Source organism: Hylobates moloch, unplaced genomic scaffold, assembly GCF_009828535.3.
Source record: "Hylobates moloch isolate HMO894 unplaced genomic scaffold, HMol_V3 SCAFFOLD_5, whole genome shotgun sequence".
NCBI classification, from domain to species: Eukaryota; Metazoa; Chordata; class Mammalia; order Primates; family Hylobatidae; genus Hylobates; species Hylobates moloch.
In genome coordinates, this window is record NW_026652280.1 from 39,794,828 (window position 1) to 39,816,573 (window position 21,746).

Consider the following 21,746-nt stretch of genomic DNA (forward strand, 5'->3'; position numbering starts at 1 on the left):
ATTTATTTTTTTGCACATGGATATCCAATTAATTCAGCACAAGTTATTGAAAAGATATCCTTTCCCCATTGAATTGCCTTTGCTCATTTGTCAAAGATCAGTTGACTATATCTGTATGGATCCATTTCCAAGCTCTCTATTCTGTTCTATTGATCCATGTGTCTATTCTTTCACCAATATCATGTTGTCTTGATTACTGAAGCTTTATGATAAGCCTCGAGATCAGTTAGTGAATGTCTATAACATGAAATAATGGGCTAATCAACTCTCCTTGGCATATTCCTATGAGGACTTTCGTAAGTATCAGGGTTTGGAGGTCTTCTGTGGACACTGTAAGCATAAATAATTATCTAAAAATAAATATTCAAGATAGTACATCTTAGGAAATAAACTCCTCTTTCAACCCATGTAAGTGAGTTTGTAGAAAAACTACATTTTCCTAGCCTCCTTTTAAGGAAAGTACTGAAAATTCCAAAATGGAGGAAATATAGTGGTCGTATTTATGACACAGAACTAAGAACTGAGTCTTCAAGATAATTCGATAAAATACATTAAACACAAATAAGACTTGGCAGCTCAAACTTTTTTTTGCCTTCTTCTGGGTTAAAGAGTCTCCCTTCTGAAGTAGTAGATACCAATTCTCCTGCAAAGCCCACTTGAACACTTAAGAGATGAAGGTAATTGAACATAGCTTACCCCAGTGGAGGGTTTGGCATCAGAGAACAATAGCAAGTTCTAGTACAGCTGGTTGTGGAGCACAGCTTTTTTTCTCTGAAATATCTCTTATCTCATCCTATCCATAATTCCATTCTGACTACCTTGGCCCTCAGATCCTCCTGTTATGGGGTATGTCAACCACTCCCTAACCAGTTTCTGTCTGCTCCAATTTATCATTATAAATAACAACACATTTTCCTTCTATAATAGAAAACTTTGATTTTACTTACCTTTTTCTTCTTCCTTTTGGCACTTTGGTTTTAATTACCCTTTTTTATTGTAGAAGCCTTTATTTTAAGATGGATTTCGAGTCCTTTAAGTCATTTGATCCAGCTTACCTTTCTCATCTCTTCTCCCATCACGGTGCTAAATGTGCTTTATTCTCTAGTTACATAGGGCTGTCTTATGTCCACTCAAAACAGTACGAATAACATTCAAATCCCCATGGATTTGTCTTTTTCTAACAATCTACACCCCATTCTTCACTATTAAGATTTATCAAAAAACTTACATCAAGCTCCCTGGTTGGCCCTGTGTTTCCTTAGAGCATTTAGATTAAACGCAATGTGATATTAAAAAACACATATGATGGTGCTTGCTCTTTAACACTTAAGAAAGTTTAATTTTCTTGTCTTATCATATGTGTACTTGCCTGTCTTCCTAGGATGAGGCTTATAATGAAGAGTTTAATTTTTTTCAATTTTTTATTACAAAGATCTAGCATATGAATGAATGAGGAATGAATGAATGAATTTATGAACAAATGCAGTAGTATTGGTAGATTTATTTTTTTTCTCTTTAATTGATGGAACACACCATTAGTGTTTCTCTGCTTAGGCAAATGCCAAAAAAAAAATCCCTTATTTCACAAATTGGTCATCTGTGCAATGTTTAAACCACAGACAACGCAGGGTTTCAAGTCTGCCTCTTCCTACAAACAGCAGAAGCAGGAGTTCACATATCTGCGATTCTCCTTCACTGAGCAGATGCTTCAAATGAGGGAATATTTAAAACTTGTTGGTTATAATTTACATCGTATTAGTCCAAATAAAAACATGTGTTATCAAAAGAAAAATTAAATGATCATTAAGTTAAATAGCTACTTTGTTATCATTGTGTTTATTGTTTCAATTTTATCAGTGCAAACTAGCAAAAAACATTAATTTGTACAGAAATCAACATACTCATTTTGACCATTATATGTGCATATCTTCAGACTGAAATCATTTAAATAAAAACAATACTATGTGGTGAAGGTTTGCTTTAGATTTAAAAACCACAGAGGACTACAACCTTCTCCTTTTACAGGATGCAGAGACTGAAGTTCAAAGAATAGCTTGTTCAAGGTCGTTCTTGAGCTCTGACCTGCCTGGCTTCAAGAGGGTAAGGCTTTGTGATTCATTCATATGTACATGGGCAAGGAGGAAAGGACATTTATGTGATACTCATCAATGAATACCAGAAACATGTAAGTGAGGTATTATGTGAAGAGAGAGAAATGTGTACGTTTTTGGATGAAATACTAATGAATAGGATTAGACAACTGGGTTTTAGGATCTGGAATTTTGGCTTAACACCTGAGCAATGATTTAATTTATTGAGGCATTATTTTACTCATCCCTTTTCATTTTTCTCCCATTTGTTCTTCTCTTCCTTCTTATTGCCCCTATCTTTTACTATCAAATGCATAGTACAGGCTCCATTTCCTTTTAGATCTGTCTTGCCCTTTACCCTTGTTAAATTTCTTCTGCCCTCTAATTTTATAGTATATAGAATCTAGAAAACACAAACAGCTCTTAGGTTTATTTAACAAGTATTTACTAATCAATCACTGAGCAAGGGTGTTTTAGAGGGACTATAGAAACCAGTATTCTGCACGGTGAAACAGTATTTTCTAATTGATTCATGTGCTACCTTGGTCTTCTAACTTCCCTTAAGGATGCATGTATTTTCTGTTGCTGCAACACTTAACAGAGGGATAAGTTCAGTTGGAAATCTGATTGATTGATTCTGTCTTCCTTGTCTATAGCCTTTTCTTTTTTTTTTTTTTTTTGAGACGGAGTCTCGCTCTGTCGCCCAGGCTGGAGTGCAATGGCGCAATCTCGGCTCACTGCAAGCTCCGCCTCCCAGGTTCACGCCATTCTCCTGCCTCAGCCTCTCCGAGTAGCTGGGACTACAGGCGCCCGCCACTACGCCCGGCTAATTTTTTTTGTATTTTTAGTAGAGACGGGGTTTCACCGTGGTCTCGATCTCCTGACCTCGTGATCCGCCCGCCTCGGCCTCCCAAAGTGCTGGGATTACAAGCGTGAGCCACCGCGCCCCGCCGTCTATAGCCTTTTAAATACTGATGGTACTTCCATGCATCTCACCATAGAGGGCAATTAAATATCAGTGATAAATTACACTCTTCTTGATTTTTTTTCCCAAAAATAACCCCTCCCCTAATCACTTGACCTCTGTTCCCTACTCTGGATTTCATTGTCCCTGTGACTTGACTTCATTCCGAGATTTGACATCTGCTTCTTTTTTCTCAGTTTGATTTTTAAAAGGGGTTCTTCCATTTCTAGCCTTATTGACTGCATTTTCTCCCCCTGGGTTCTTTATGCTTCCCAGGCCTTCTTACAGATTTATTTCTAAATATTCCATTGTGAGATCCAATCTATAGAATTCCCATTTGGTTAGTTAACCCCTGTTGGAAATAGGATTCCACCAACGTCTACACTTACAACCAAAACAGAGAGATCCAGGTATATTAATGGAGAAAGACCAAGGAATATAAGTGTATGTAACTTCATACTTTTTTTTAATCTGGATTTTTCAAGGGGTGATATGATCATCAGAAAGAACCAGAAAAAGATGTATGGGGGGTTCTAGGAAAAGCAGTGTAAATAGACAGTGCATTTGTATAAAGGATTTAGGAGTTAATGTTGAAAATGTGGACTAGAACAAAATTATGAAAGCTTGGCCATTCTTTTTACAGTCTCTAAAAGTATGGGAAGTTTTTTTGTTCCTTAAGGGCTATTTCTATTCCTGTGAGTTCACCAATTATCTTAACATTTCAAGCTGGCTCTTTGGACCTTGAAGAAGAAATTCTAAAGTTTGTGAATAATTTGGAATGTGGTTTGCTAACTTTTTTTTTCTTTTTTAGCTTGTAGGAGGGCGAATGTACTTCTTGCCCTGATTCAGTGTCTTATACTCCTTCCTTGTTTCCAGAACAGTAGTTAATAGCTACAATGCAATCAATATTACTTTACCCTCTATAGCATCTCCCATACAGGCAATATTGCAAACTGCTTTTTTCTTTAAATAATACAGTAACCAAGTTAAATAATAAATAATAGCCCAGAGAGAGGGGAAAAAAATGAATGTTATGTACAAAGGAGGAAAAATCGGCCTTTCTATACAATTTGAAAGGAAGTTAGAAGTTTATGAGGTAGAGGCCCAGGAAGATCATATATCATGGGAATAACTGTTCTCTGTTTCAAGCTTTCTGGGATCTTCCTAATTTTATGAAGGCAGTTTTGAGATGTCACCTCAAGATGATAAGCTTTTCAAGGAATATGAGAATTTGCCACTAAAGTAACATAGTATTACATCATGGAAAAGAAATGGGCCTCAATTTTAACTCTGGATTTTGAGTATAGAATATAGTTTTGTTAAAGATATCAACTAGTATTTAAACGTCTCCTAAATTGCGTGGAAGGCTCTTGTTTGACAAAATGCAAATAACACCAAGCAATGGATCTGATGAATATACTCAAAAATGGTACAGAGAATCAATATTAATATTCTTCCAAACAATGCATAATGATAGAAAGCCATGGCTCAGGCTCTTACCTGCTCGGGTTGTTCTGTTAGCTTGTTATATCTATGCAATTTTTGTAGTGCAAAACTCTGTTCATCCTTTGGAGTTCAGTTCGAGTGAAGTCTCCTCTGGGATGAAACTCCCAGAGGAATTGCCCTCTCACCCCTAGTTCCCTATCCCCATTCATATTACTTCCATTGAGGACTCTCTCAATAGAGTTTGGTATGATTGCTGTTATTTTATGCTACTTCCACTATTGAAGGCTCACCACTAAATTTCCCAGTTATTTGTGCATAATGATTGGTCAATGACCCTTCACCCTAATGAAAAATCAGCTGAAGACAATAGAGTTTAAGTCCAATAAGTGATGAAGAGATACAGCTCTGAGAATGTGAGCAGAAATTTTGACTGCAGGATCTTGCATTTTAAAAGGTAATATGTTGGTCAAAGGCCATTGAGTGGCTATTGAATACACTGACAGAGGACATGTTTCCACCTGTGCCATCGCTGATTAGGAAAAAGCCTATTGTATATTTCTAAGTTCTGACTCCTAGATTTATCAAAGGAATTAAAGAGCTGAGCCATTCAAAATTATTTCATATCATCTGTGAAACACCTCGGATATAAGTGGAATGAATGTTTTTTTCTCTTCTTACCCAAGACGGACTGTCTAGAGTCTTTCATCACCCTCATATTGTCTTTTCCATTCAGGTTAAAATCTAAAAGAAAAAAGAAAAAAAAGTCCAACATTCAGAATCCCCAAGATGCATATGTAAATCCTAATAGAAAATGCTCGGTTTAAGGTAAATATAATTTAGCCATTAAAATTGGATTCTCAATTTCAGGGTATTTTTTTAGGAGGGATTTATGCTATATTTGGCTTAGCCAGAGAGAGTATGCGTTTACTCCTGATGCGACGTAGGTAAAGAAATGAACAATTTATTTTTCTCATGCATATTGGTACTTAAGTTTGTTTTCATTTCAAAGAAAAAATGAAAGTTTCCCCACTCAATTTTAAGCTCATAGAGGTAAAGAATATGCCATATTTAACTTGTATTTTCAAGGTCTAGGACAGAGAATATCACATACTGGGAAGGACTATGTTAAGAAAAAAATGAATAAATGGAGTACATAACTCTAGACCTCAATTGACTATGTTACCTACCTCAAAGATTTCTGGGAGAAAAAAAAAAGAGTGCCCACAATATCGAACTCATTCTTCCCTACTGGTCCCAATCCTCTTCTCATTGTGCACATTGTCCCATCTTTGAGTAGGCACAGGAGAAGGACAAGCACCAAGAAAGCTGCATGCAAAATGTAGAGGCTCAATCTATTTTATTTTTATTTATTTATTTACTTATTTTTGAGATGGAGTCTCACTCTGTCACCCAGGCTGGAGTGCAGTGGCACGATCTTGGCTCACTGCAACCTCTGCCTCCCAGGTTCAAGCAAGTCTCCTGCCTCACTCTCCCAAGTAGCTGGGAATACAGGTGCATGCCACCATGCCTGGCTAATTTTTGTGTTTTTGGTAGAGACGGGGTTTCACCATGTTGGCCAGGCTGGTCTCGAACCCCTGACCTTGTGATCCACCCTCCTCAGCCTCCCAAAGTGCTGGGTCACCAGTGAGTTAGCTGCACACAAGAAGCAATCAGGCAGTTAGTACCTCTTAATTATCACATTAGATGCAAGAGACTCCAAGAGCTCCAAGCACTCAGAATAGGGAAATATCATGCAGGCTATAGGGGCAGGTAAAGCAGTGGGTTTCATTTAAGCTGGGATCTACTCCAGTGTCACTCCTTTTTTAGCTCTGTAACCTTGTTTGCCAATTGAGGCACTCCAAGTCTCCTTTTTCTCATCCATGAAAGCAAAAGCACAATACTTGCCGGGCTAAGTATCAAGGTTGTGTGGAGATCACTGAGCTAGCTTATCTAAAAGTAATTTGAAAATCATAAGCACTAGCAAGGATGTAAATGATTATTACCAGTTGAGGAGGCTTCAAGTAGAATCTGTAGGGTTTTAATATGAAGAAAGAAAAGGGTGGGCCTGCACTGAAAGCACAGAGGAAACATCTGAGCAAACCTCTGGGGTACAAATAAATCTCCACATGTGCAGAATTTAAGAGTAAGGTGTTCTAATAGGTGCTGAGGTGGAAGATGTGGGGAGCGTGAAATTTATGGGGGATCTTGATTTTGCTTTTTTTTTTTTTTTTTTAATTCATCTGCTCTCCCAACCCCTCCACTGTAAACCTGTCAATGAAAGGCAATTGTGTCAGACATACAGAGGGTCAGTTTCTGTCCCATTGGTTAGAACATGGGCTCACTATTACTTAGTAAAGCAATTGTTCTGAATCCTTTATCTGGCCTGTTATTCAATCTATCTGTGTTCAGAAAAAGAAATGCAGAAGAGAAATAGTGGATTTTTTCATCCTTGAATAGGTGTTTTGTCAAAGGCCCAAACCTATAGCAGAACTGTTATAATGATTTTCCAAATCCACTCTAGGATTTTCCATTAGTATTCATTTTCTCTTCATACCAATGGCTACCAACTCAAATAGAAAGGGTTGAGAAAGTCCCCCTCAAATGAAAAATTCTGCCTGAAGCCTGAACATACAACCTTTCATAATTTATTTTAGAAAAGAGGGAGGAAAGCTACAAAGTTTTTATATAAACATGTATGATTATATACATATATCAATTTGCATGAAAGAGAGGTTTCTCTGTGGCACAATGACAGCTAGTATATTCTAAAATAACTTTAGTTTGCCATTGATAAGAGACTAGAAAGAAGAATATGTGTGTTCATGAGTGTCCATGAGTGTCTCTAAATATGTATGAGTGTTGGGGGCAGGGAGGCAAATAATGAAACAAAAGAAGTATTACCAGTTTCTGAATTCTAGTCATTTCTAGAAAGTAGATTAAATGCCTTTAAGAAAAAAAAATTACACACTTGTGATTTGCTGCAAACCCCATGACCAGCACATAAACAGATAGTCATTCAAAAAATATACAAGGCAGCCTACACTAGCAGAATAAGTGCCATGAGAATGCTAGGAGGATATCTAGTTTAAATCTAAGGTTAATCATTAAGTCTCTCTGATCTTCAGTTTCCTTATCTATGAAATCACTGGAGTAGTTTCTCCTCTTGTTGTCTGTCTTAAGAGGTTATTTTGAAGCTCAAGTGAGATATAACAGCATTTGTAAATTGGTAATAGATATTCAACTTTTAAGTGAAATGTTATTTTGAGGTATATCTTCATTCACTGTCACAAAACAGTCACAAAAACCTGGTCCTTGAAAGTTAAAGTGTTATTGAGGGTAGCTTGATAAAGGATTCAGCTGCCATTAGGCAGTTGTGGTCACCAACCTCCAAGATGGCCCCAAGTGATGCCTGCTTCTTACCCTTATGTACAGGGTCATCCCACATTGGATTTATGTTGGTCCATGTGACCAATAGGTTATGATGGAAGCAATGGTATGTCACTTTCTACATTAGGTTAGGAAAAACATTGAGCCATTGAGTGTCATATATAAGGCTTCCTTATGAAGCCTCAGGGCTTAGGAGGAAGATGTAAAAATTCTTTATAAAACATAATGATAACAGCCAGCATTTGCTGAGGGCTTACTATATGCCTGGTCCTCTACTAGGCATTTTACAGAAATTGCCTCATTAGATCCTCACATCAACTTGTACAAAAAACGTGAAAGTGACATTAAGTTTCCTTATGCTTCTCTGTGCCCTTTCTATTAGATCTTAGCATTGGGTCTGTTTTAGGACAGGAGCCTCTATTCAGAATTATGGCCCCCTTTTTTACAGTTGCCAAAGAATTAGTTCCAGGATATAGTATATTGCCTCTTTCTTTCCTACAGACAATTTTTCTTTTAATGTTGTATTGAAAGCAAAAGTGAAAATTACAATCATATAACATGAATGCAATAACTGTATTGCTTTTAGTGAAAGGGCTATTTGTTCCAATGCAGATGTTAGTGTCAGAGAAAGGGTTGAGATGCAGTTTGAGCTTCCCAGAGAATGCCTTTATTAGGATAATTCCAAAACTGAAAAATAAAACAACAACGTTGTGTGTTTTGGATTAGATGCACAGAAACACACACACACACACAATAACTTTCCTCCTTCTTTGGGATAGGAAGGATGTGTATAAGTGTGTGCGAGCAGAGGAAGATTTATTATATAGACAGTGGATGGGTCATATTTCAAAGTGGAGTGTTCCAGGAGTTGCCTCTTCAAACTTCATTTCTCAATTAAATTGGGATAGGAGAATTACGGGCATTAATCCTCTTTGAGCTGAGACAGGGATTAAAACAAAAACATGTTTCACCTAGTCAGTAACCCTAGGAATCCACCAGACCTGAGCGCTCAGATCAAATTTATTTTGAGAGCTCACTGAAGTATTTAAGCTCCCCTTGATTAGATGTTATAATGATCAGACAGAAAAGTACAACGAGCTAAACTTTGCTAAGAGCTCGACGGCATTACCAACCTAGTTTATTCTCAGACATGTGACAATTTCATTAATTTATTCATTTTAATTTGGAAAATTATTTGCTCTAGAAAAAAGACTTACATGAGGCTAATGTTCAATTTGTTTTTCGTGTTCTTTAAATGCTAATGATATGTATTAGTTTAAAGGGCCTGCCCTCTCACTGATTCCCCATCCTGTGATATATGATATAATTACAATGGCAATTGATCTTTGACCGAAATGTTGGTAAAATGGAATGGAAGTTGCTTTTCACGTGCCAAGGTTACAGTTAAGGACAAAGGAGCTTGCTCAGGCTTGGAGATTGGCTTACAGAGCTCTGCGTAACCCCAGATATTAATTGCTTGCCTTTTATAATCATCACGTTCACCTACTTGAACATCAAGAAGGGAATGAGGAGGAGCAAAAATGACTTGTCATGAGAAGATGGTTAGCCACTATCTGAAAGAAGTCAGAGGCAGGAGCAAAGCTTGTCAAAGTGGTTTGGTTTTGGAAGTTTACGGAGAAACTGGTACAAGCCTCACAATAGATAAGAATGACTGAAAGATTTCTGCATCCAGAATGTGGAACCCACAAATCAGAAGGCTGCTCTCTCCTCTGCTACTAAACCTTTCTAAGCCTCTTCTTCCTTCATTCTAAAATGGTGTTAATAATAAATGAGCCGCACTCCTTATGAGATTCATAAAGAATCCATGATTGCTGGAGAGAGAAAAGGACCTAAGAGGTCATCTAAGTAACTTCTTTCATTGTAGGTCAGCTCAAAGGAAACTTGAATGACATACATAATTATGGCTTCAGTAATTCAGTAGAAACCTTTAAGCATAGCCAATTGAAAAGTCTTTCAGTTTTAGCAAGGTTGAGACTTGCCAATCATTTATTCCTAAGGGCTGATGCTTTATGTCACTTCTTTTTCTTATACCTGCTTCAGCTAGAGAAGCCTTTGGAAATGCTCAGCACCTAAGACGAAGGAGACTCAGGAGATAGCGGGGTGGGGATAGCTATATCCTACTAGTATGAGACTGATTAGTGGCTCAATGCATATGATGCCTCAGTCTTCCATTGACCTTACATGAACTTCATTGAGCCATTTTATCAGGGTAATCTATACATTTCATTGAATATTGATATGTCTAACTAGATCACCCCTCATGAAAAGGAGCAAGCCAGTGCTGAGTAAATGCAGGGCTAGATCTAGGTCTAGAATAGTTAATAAAACATACCTCATAACTGTAACAAAATATAAAGGGAGAAGTTAAGAAAAATAATGGAAGTAGAATTTTTAATTGTATAATTTTTCACAGTACTTGTTATTCAAAAGACTATTACTGTGCCAACGAGATAAGTGCACAAAAACTGGTCCAAATGAATTCAATGAAGAATTTGAGGCTGTCTGGGTAACAAATAGTTTACTAGAACAGCTGAGGAGCCAAGGGCAGTGTTTGACTCTGAACTATAAGAAAAAGACTCTGTTTTTGGAGCCACACTGAAAATACAAAGAATGTCACTTCTGAATATAGAACATAATTTCTGCCTACACACATAGCTGAGTGGCCTCCAATCTTCTACCTGCCACAAATACCTTTAGAAAAACTACCTCTTTCCAATATTTTGCTGATTTTGCCTCTCTTTTCTGTTGAAGAAGAGCTGGAGAACAAGCTGAAGGTCACTTCAGATTTTCCAAATCAATGATTCATTTAGCAATGTAGTCATGGCTTAGAAAGGCAGTTGCATACCCGAAAATGAAAGGAAATAGGAGATTTCTGCAGCTCCAATGGGATCAGAGTGAGCAGCCCATATTAGTCAAGGGCCTGAGCCAGGATTTGAAAAGACATGCTACTGAACATTGAGTAAGCCAGTTTCGTTTGATTAGACAATGAATGCTTACTTAAGAATATTTGCGCTAATGCTCTCTCTGATTTAAGTAGGTTAGACTTGAGTTCCCAACTCCCACTCATATGTTTCCTAACAAAAAGCATCACATAAAAAGAAATTAGTCATGATTTATTTTTTAAAAGTAAAGACTATAGCTTGCAGGAAAACATTTATAAAACTTGGTGAAATTCTGCAATTAAACAGGCAGTAGGATAAAAGAAAAATAATAATAATAAAAATAAATAAAACTTGATGAAATATATAAGACCTTCTCCAATGGTTATATTGTTATAATAAATACTTTAATAATTTCCAAAACAGTGTCTGACCCTTAAGAAAGAATATGTTTATCACCATCTCTGTAGAAGTCATATTAAAAAGTATTCCTGGGGAAGAGAGGAAAAATTAAATTTTTAAATTAGCATGCTAGAAGTAGGTAAATAAATCAGAAGCACATCTTTCTTCAAATACTAAATACATAGCTGTAGGTAACTCACAAAAACAGACATGGAATACTTTATAGAAGACAATATTTTATAAAGTAGTTGGTATCAGCTTAGTATTCAAAGATATCCTAGGAAAATGACACAAAAATGATTGTAATCAACAATAACACTGACTCTAATACTAATAGCAAAATTAATAACTTACATATTTCTCTCTGCCAGAGAAATGTATTTGCTAAAAGTAATAAGTAGAAATGTCTGTAAGTGATTCTGAGGAAGACAAAGTATTTTGACTGATGAAGAAAAGTCTTAATGAAATACTGTTTTGCATCAATTTCTACAACATTTTAACTAAAAGTGTGCATACATTTTAGCAACTATATTAATCAAATATGTATATGTTGAGGTACTATTTTATAAAATATTATAACATAATATTTTATTTAGAAAATTTTGGTCCAAATAATTCTACATTAAACAAATATCTTTGTCAAAATTTTTCAAAAACCTATCTGGATTGCAAATAAGTACTTTAAAAATCTGATGGTGGTATTTTATGAGGAGAGTTAGTCTACCTTACCTTTCCTGGTAATCTCCTTTGAGGCTCTGAAGTATCATATCATTTGGCTAACCACATCACTCAGTTTCTTCCTGCTGTCAATCTCTCCCCTGCAGCCATGTGAAACCCCTGCCCTCTCTCCCTCTTTTTGTAGACATATAGATGGTTCAGTGAAAAGATAAATATAATTGAAAGAGTTAGAACTTGCTTCAACACGAACGATTGGTTCTATTGATCTGACTAAACTGACCTATCTGTAAGTTCAAAAACTAGATGCAGAAAAATAAACTCATTTAAGCCATTTTTTATTTGCAATAAAACACATACTTATTTTTATATATGCAAAACAGTCAACTGAATTTAAAGAATTATTATTCAAGTGGCTGCTACATAGGTAGGACCACACTAGCACCATCATGGCATTCTGAATCATGCAACAGAAACAGGATTCGGTTCTACACCAAAATATTTGTACTTGGTTTAGAAACGGAGTATGTATCTGTGTGATAAAGAGCAATATAAGGCAATGTATAATTAAGTACCAATATGTCTGGGTTATAGAAATAAAAACAATGAGATATCAAAAGAGAGAACTATGTTTAGACAAAGAAATCAGAAATGCATCTCACAGGGACTTTTTAGTAACAAGTATACCCTTTCCTGCTAAAATTATCCCTTTGCTGTATCCATCCATGTAGCTTCACCAGAAGTTGCCATGTGCTTACCTAACTCAGCTTTCTGGAAAGAGTATACTTGATTGTTGGATGACCTGTTATCAATGCTGGACCAATATATCCCATTACCTACCAAAAATATTTGAACTTTAGCTCAAGAAAGTTTCTGGAAGTTTGTAAAAAGAGGTAGAGGCTCCACTTTATACTTTTCTCTTCCTTAGATTAAAGAAATATAAGTGATCATTCTACGGAAAAGAAAGATTGAGAATCTATTTGGAATTTGAGTCCCTTTGTTTAGCTATTCTTTTTTTTTTTTTTTTTTTTTTTTTTTGAGACGGAGTCTCGCTCTGTCACCCAGAGCTGGAGTGCAGTGGCGCAATCTTGGCTCACTGCAAGCTCCGCCTCCCGGGTTCACACCATTCTCCTGCCTCAGCCTCCTGAGTAGCTGGGACTACAGGCACCCACCACCACGCCTGGCTAATTTTTTGTATTTTTAGTAGAGGTGGGGCTTCACCGTGTTAGCCAGGATGGTCTAGATCTCCTGACCTCGTGATCTGCCCACCTTGGCCTCCCAAAGTGCTGGGATTACAGGCGTGAGCCACCGCACCCGGCCCTGTTTAGCTATTCTTAATGCTAAATCAAATTCTTATCCTTGAGTTCTATGTGACTTCCCATATCTTTATGAAATGTCCCTTTCTTTTGAATTTAGATTGAGTCAAGAGTCTTTAATTTGCCACAAAAGCCTTAATACAGAAATGAATGGGATTTTGTTTTTTAGCTCTAGTGCTTTATTCTTATTAGGAGTATCATGATCTATGAAAACTGTTTGGCTGACATGTATTATTATAGCTAAGTGACATATCCCAGGCCATTTTGGAGTCTCCTCTGTACAACAGACATATGATGTATTTTAGCAATTCTGACAACACCGAAAATTCTCTAAGAATTTTGAGAATGAAGATGCATAGCCCGGCATCATCTTAGTACTGACATTTCAGTGATAACTTCCTGTATTTGTTTCATTACTGAAAAGTAGAAAGTTATACCGTATTCAAGAAAGTCACAAAAAAGAGCAATAAAAATGCCAATGATTGATTTTTTTTTTTGTATCACAGAGGAACACATATTTGTTTATCTTGGTTTTCTATAGATCTGTAAGATAATATGTCTTAAAATTACTAATAAAATGCTTTTAAATTATTACAGCATATAATTTTTAGTAAAGGGGAGAAAGTCTAAGAATGACTTATTCAATGAGAGCACATTATTTATCAATCTATTCATCTGTGTTTAATAAAAATCTCAATTTAACTTTACAATAACCCCATTTTATAAATGGAAATATGTACACACATAGAATAAAAGTGTGCTCCAAGCTTATAAACAAAGTGGCAGATGTATCACTAGAATTTAGATTTATTGATAAAATTCATCATTTCCACCAACCCATGTTTAATTCTTCTTTAAAGTCTTAGAAAATTTTAAATAATAATAAAATAAGAGTAAGTATGAAGTCTGTGATCTACTAATATGTAGACTTAGAAACGAAACCTATTTCTTATAGTTGATAACTAATACTTGATCTTTGGGTTTCTAGAATGAAAGAACGGTCCAGTTAGGAAGAGCTTCAAGGGGATAACTTACATCTGTTCTTTTAGAAATGAGAAGCTAGAGTCTAGAGCTCCTCCTCTGTGTTACTTTGCTAAAATAATCAGTGACTGGAAAATCATGTGGATAACTTCAGTATTTCCCAGAAGTAGTACAACCAAGTTTTTATCTCCCTCTCAGCTTTAAACCTCAAAAGGGTTTTCTTCCCCAGGTTTGTGACAGTGAATCAGTCTCATACATATAGTATTTGTTCACTGTGTAATTCATGGATTGTCATTCTAAGGATGGAAAATAAAATGATTTAAGGTTAAATGTCTTATGTCAAAATCACAGATGTAATAGATTCCTAAGAGAGTATTAAAGCAGTAGGAATGGAATTACCTTTAAAAATTAAATGCTTAGCACTAAGAAGAAAAAAATGCCTGCCAAACAATAAAATCTGTGCATTTTCAACCTGGACACCTTGCCAAAGTTGATTCATCTGAAACATGTATGTGTGTGTACATGTGTTTTGTGTGGAGACATTGCTCATATTTTGTGTAGGGCAGCATATAAGAGCTCCAGGGAAGAGGGACCCAAGCCATCAAAGATGTAAAAGCAAAATAATGTAAGAAGTATTTACATAGTGGCAAAGTGCCAACTGCTTTTAGAAAATAAGTTTTATGTAGAAGAAAAAGAAAAAGTCACATAGGAAATGGAAATGGCACCATGTTTTATGCTCTTTGAGTATTGGACCAAATTTTGTACTTAATTTGGTAGCAATAATACGTAACCCATGGCTTACAAACAGAGAAATGATAAAGATAAACCTGGAATGAATACATTATTAGACAGATTGATGAGGAGGTTGACTACAGCGGGAAGGTCAGTTCAGAGACTATTACAGTTATCTAGGTAATAGCAACGGGAACAGAAAATAGAAGAATACATAGGACTTCTAGTTAAAGAACTTCATAGGATTTACCAAGTTCCTTCCTCCCAGAATCCTATACATTTTGCAAAACATTCTGAAGGGAAAACAAAATGAGGCATCACCATCACCACCACCAATAACAAAATCCATTGATTCCCTTAAGCTGCTTATGTAAGTCCACACTACTACTTAGAGGCACACAGGCCTAGAACTCAAGATTCTAAATTGTTTTCCCCACAAACTTTTTGGTACTGCTACTTCAAGACTGCCTTAAGTTTGCTAATGTAGTTTTTCATTGTTAACATATCAAACTTTTTGATATCCCGACATTTAATTTAAAAAAAAACAACACATAACTGAACACTTTCCTGAGAGGACTGAATGCATTCTCTCAGAGCAGTTCTCTGAGAAAGTCAGGCAAGCTATTCCCCCCTTGAATGTTAGCAAACAGAAAGTTACCTTTAATTCATCCTCATGTCCTTTGAATAACTGTTTTGTTATTTCAATAAAGGTCAGAAGGCTTAATGCACAGAGAAAGGTTTGCTCAGGGTTTTTTTCTTTTCTTAAATGAACACAAATGCAAACCTTGTTCATTGGTGGCTTTGAAATACATGATTTCCTCGACCAAGAAGCAGTTGTGATCTTTAATCAGAGAATGAAGTCCAGAGTATTCTCAGGAAGAGACCTAGCCTTATTTTAGTGCTGACTTTTGAGGACTTGAGCTATCCCTGGGATGATAGATAAAGAAAAAAATGGTGGTGTTCCTGCAGAAAAAAAACACGTGTTATTTAATATCTAAGTTTGGGCTGAATTACAAGTACCAATTTATCACTATGGCTATGTGGTTTAATTTTTGTGTGATTTTATTGTTTGTTTTATTTTTTAAAATGAGGCCATTAGTCTGAATTTTAGGCTAGATAATACAATTTTCTCTCTACATAAGGATACAACTTTCTCTCTACATAAGGATATAACATTCTATCTCAGGGAGGATATGCTATGTCTATTCATGTTGATCTTTATAAATTAAAGCAAACATCCTTTTGCTCCCTTTCTATACCTTGCTAGACATTTTTTCATGCATGTATCCAACTTACTTTTTTTTTTTTTTTTTTTTTTTGACATGGCATGTATCTCTCTCTTCCAGATAGCTATTATCTCTACTAGCTGGTATCTATTGTTTCGGGACTAGCTGGGAGCTTACATTCTTCCAGTTATTTTAAAAGTAGAAAGTTATCGACTACAGGGAGACATTGCTGTGTAAAATCAACAATAATAAATATAAATAATTGCAGCAATACATGTTTGTTGATCATTTATGAAACAGCAGACTGTATTAACAATGCTTGGCAAATATTGTTTCATTTAGTCATTAAAAAAACACACTAAGGGGTGAACTGTTTTTACCCCTATTTTGAATGAAGTCAATTTAGAGAAAGACAAGTGAGTTTAGGCAATCCCCTCAAGGCAAAGTAGCTTATAGATATATTGCTGTATGTATTTTCACCCCTACTCTCCTATCAGCTCTTATGGAATCCACTCTAAGAGCCTGCTGAGATGCTAGAAGCGGCCCTATGTGCCTGCACGTTTTGAAGCAAGGCAAAGTTTATTGATGAACACAAACCCATCAAGGAAATATCTTCCTGAATGATGAAAAACTCTTTTTATTTTATGAGTAGTTTCTGGAGTTTACATATGTGGAAATATTACACAGTCAAATTTAATTTCTCAATTTAAATAGAAAATCAATAAAAGAAACAAACACTTTACCAGTCTTTAACTTAGGTGTAAATTTAAGGGTTTTTTTTCAAACTTCACTTCTTTCCTCTTTTCATCAATTACAAAGAGAGCTAATGTCAATGAATTAGTTTTTGTTTTTATGTAACTGATTTAATGTTGTAATTTTGGAGACTCGAGTAGCTTAATGTAAACCCCCTCATGACATAAAGGAAACTGATTTCTGATCTTAAAAGTGCTGAACTGAATGAAAGGGAAAATAAAATGCAGCTTTGAATTAAGATTTTGGTCACAAACCTTCAGACTATGGAATTCCAGTTCCATTTTTGGTTTTGGTTGTCTAGGGCTCCAAGCAAGATCAAAGACCTCTTTCCAATTTCATTTTTAATGAGTTACTTCTTAAAAAGCAAAGCCTGCTGCACTCCTGGGTCTTCCACATTGGGACTCCCCTATGAGCTGATTCCAACTTCTCCAACACCACAAAGAGATCTGTGTGTGATCTGTGTGTAGACCAGCTCACAACCAACATTACCCCAAGTACCGTGGACACACATCCAGAGTGGCCTCCATCTGCATTTAAATTCCAATGTTCAGAACTTGGAAACCCACCAAAATAGACACCAGTCTGCCCTGGCACTGAGTTTGGAGTTCTTAGGTGATTTCCATCCAAGATCCTCTCTGGCAAAGCACCACATGCTCTCTCTCCTGACAAAGGGAAAGGGAAAAAAAATTTTCACCATGAACAAAGAGAGGCAAAACATTGTCAAAATAAACCAAAACCCTGGGACAATAGGGTTCTATTAAAAATGTATTCCTATGTGAGCATTCATTAATCCTTGGTAATTTGTGGCTGTTTGAAAATTGTCACGTTATTTAATTGTGCACTCATACATAAGACTAACTGTAGCAACCCATGAGTAGATTAGGATGCTTTTTTTTAAACCCACACTTATGCTTTTCAGTCCATTTTATGTTTTTCCACTTTTCTTTGAAATTACATTTTAAAATATTGTTAATTGGATCACAGCACTCTATAAAATGGATAATTAGATAATCCCAACATGATTTGAATTGTGACCAAAAGGAAATCTCATTTTGCTGGATTCATTTTTTCATGTGGTAAAATTGGAGACTGACAAAGAACGAATTGTGAAGAACAAAAATAGATGACTCTCTCTCTCTGTGTGTGTGTGTGTATGTGTGTGTGTGCAGATAGGAAGGGTTGGTTTCATTCTTCCAAAACTTTGGAAGAATCAAAACAGAAGCCAAAATCTGAGGAAACAGGAAGAAGAAAATAATGAAAGCATGAGAACATTCAACTTAGAGGGTTCTCTCAGGTTCACAAAATCCTGTTACTGTTCCAGCTCAAAGTGGCTTGCAGTTCAGCAAACAAGAGAAACCATTTCAAGGACTAGATTACAATTCATATCTACAAACCATTAACTGAGCACTGTACACCAAGAACCATGATAAACCTGCCTGTCTCTGAATTGCAACAAACCCTTGCTATCAGACTTTTTCAAATGCTGTTTCTTTTCTTTCTGATTAGAACTCACTTCCTTAGGCTTGCCCTCTTTTTTACCAGCTGCTATTGCACTCTTCATTTAGGTAACTTCCTCTCAGATGTCAGGATTCAGCTTAGTGCCCACATTTTCTGAAGACATTGCCTTGATCCCTTCCCACTCACCAAATATCTTTCCTCTGTGCTTCCAATGTATCCTATAGTTTCCTATTAGTGTCATTTATGACATGGTATTATGACTACTGATTATCGTGTTTGTCTTCACCAACAAACCAAAAATTCTATAAGTCAGAAATCACAGGCTATCTTGTTTACAACTAGTACCTCAGTGCCTAGCCTAATATTTGATATATTGTGAGTTAAGCAAATATATATTGTGAGTTAAGCAAATATTTGTAGTCTAAATGGTAAAAAATAAAAAAAAGAATGCATCACACAGTTTATCTTAGACCTGATGATCTACTCAAGCCATATAACATGTCCCTATATTCACAGGGAAACTGGAGCACAGACTACCCACACTAGAACTTCCCTACTTATATTTATTCTATCCACCACAGGTCAACAAAAACCAGAACTTCTTCATTTTTCTCAGGCTTCACCAAGGAAAAGTTGACTTTAAACCATTGCTCCCAAGGACCTTACGTGATTCCTGATTCTTGTGTATACTACTGGTCCATCTGCCAGTGGGTTTGCCCAACCATCTGGCTGAGTCATACTGTTTGAATCTTTGCTTCAGTGTCTCCTTAGAGCATTTCTCCTTCCTTTCTGTTGTGCAGTCTTCTCACTTTCTGTCACCTCTCTCAACAGCTGCTGCGGAAGCTGCCTCTGCTCTCATTTGAGGGCATTACGAGTCTGGCCCCATAGTACTGGTATGCAGAAACATGGCTTCCTTCATGCCAATATTGCTCAAGATGCTTTTGAAACATTTTTGGGGACCACTTCAGTGCTTCTTAGGGAGGCTATCTTTTTATTTCAGAAAGATTTCAATAACATCCAATTCTTCCCTTACAGAAGTTCCATTGAGGTGAAGCAATGATGCAAGGCTTTTGGCAACCATTCCCCAGCTCCCAGCCACACATCGCTCCACTTAGCTTGAGTGACAGCCTCCAAAGAAAAGGTAGGATTGGCCTGTCCCCCAAAAGGAAATGCCATCCTGGAGCCTGATTTTCATTTTAAAAAGTAGCTCCAGTGACATTTTAAAAATAATTATGAAGAGAAACAACCAAAATATAGTCCCTATAAATTTATTTCCAAATGAGTGAATGCCAATAATTATCTTTTGTTTCATGTAAAAGTTTTAGAAAAAGTCAAGTTGGCATTTCCTGCACATAGAAAATTTACAAACACATGTATGTGATATATGCACACACACACACACACACACACCCCTCATGAAATGTAAGCATCTTAGAAAGAAAAATATAGTTTCACACATTAATCCTCAAAGAAGTTACCCCTACTTGAAGGAAATACAGCCTAATAAAAGACTTAACTAAGATACTATTGTAGTTTAGAGATTATGAGACCACATTAATGGGAAGGTTAGCGAAATTAGAAATAGGTGGTTATTTTACCTCTTAATGTTATGTTTCTTAAGGCAGCTCTTTAAATAGTTCCATGAGTTCTTCCTTAAATGAACAAACATCACTCATATAGAGACATTTATGCTGGGAAATGTTGACAAAGGAAGCAAAATAATGCAAATAGTTTCCTCAAGAACCTCCTTTGTATACTATGAAGAATGAAGCCTCCAGAGTTCTTGTTTCATCCCTAACCTTGTTTATAGCCCTCTTAGCTTTTTGCTCTGTGTTTTAGCTCTACTGTTGCAAATGCCTCCCAAACTGCTTCTTGAAGAGCCTTCCTCACCCTGTCATCCCAGACCAGGTGAAACCATTTTGGTCTATACTCTTAAATAACACTGTATTTCTCCACAGCACTCAACACAATTGCGAGTTAAATAATCATTTGTTTACTGTTTTCCATGTGCTAGACTACAAAGCTCAATGAGAATTGGAGTGGCAGATATCTGGCTTGCCATTATAATTCCCAACATGGTTATATGTAGGTTTTCAGAAAATACGTCAAATGAATGAGTGGCAAGCCAATATCCAGGTGTGTTATGATCTCTGCATACTCCCTCTAACATGTTCATGGTTCCATCAAGGCAATAATAGGCTTTTCCATGTCTCCTGCCTTCAGAATTATTAAGATTCATCTTTAGTCTCAACAATTCCATGAGTTTCACATGGTTCTTCCCTCCAGAATGATTTTGCTCTTCTCAAGGTGTTTGCATTGTATATTTTGCACTGTTACTTAAGTGTGTACTCACTATGCATTTTTTTCTCCCATTAGTCTGTCATGGTATGTATTAGTCCATTCTCGTGCTTCAAATAAAGACATACCTGAGACTGGGTAATTTATAAAGAAAAGAGATTTAAGGGACTCACAGTTCCACATGGCTGGGGAGGCCTCCCAATCATGGGGGAAGGTGAAGGAACAGCAAAGGCACATCTTACATGGTGGCAGGCAAGAGAGTGCATGTGCAGGAGAACTCTCCTTTATCAAAACATCAGATCTCATGAGACTTATTCACTATTATGAGAACAGTACAGGAAAAACCCACCCCCATAATTCAATTACCTTCCACCGGGTCCCTCCCATGACACATGGGGATTATTACAATTCAAGGTGAGATTTCAGTGGGGACACAGAGCCAAAGCATATCATTGTACTTCTTTTTTTCTATCTTTTTTTGGGTGGTTCTAAGACAAAGAACATATGATGTAGGAGAAATACACACACACACACACACACACACACACACACACGTACATGCACATATACAAACAGAAACCAGGTAGACAGATAAGTGTTATCTTGGTGATTTTGTCTCATACTTATCCCACTGGCCATTTATTAAACTTAAAGGTGGTTTTAACATCCTGGGAACACCTCGCTTTCTCCTCAGAATGGCATTTTGGTCAATTTATCTATGCTAAATGACCTTGACTATATTCAATAAGTACTCCTATCATCCAATTATTTTCCTTCTCTCAAAAAAAGAATCACTTTCACAATAAAAGATAAAACAGGGATGTGTTCAATCAATTTATATTGAACAAATGAATTATTGTCTACATATCTCTAGCCGTCTTTTAAATACATATTAGATATAAAACAAATAGAGGGAAGTACTTGTTTTTAAGTGCTATAATCCTATTGACAACGTGGCCTATGATACCAAGGTTTTTGAGCATATATCAGCCAGGTTGGACTTGCTTATGTAAAGGTAAAAAATAACTCCCAAATCTCAGAAACAAACAAACAAAAAACCAGTAACGTTTATTCCTTACTCATGTTATTTGTCAACCACGAGTTGGGTGGCTCTGTTT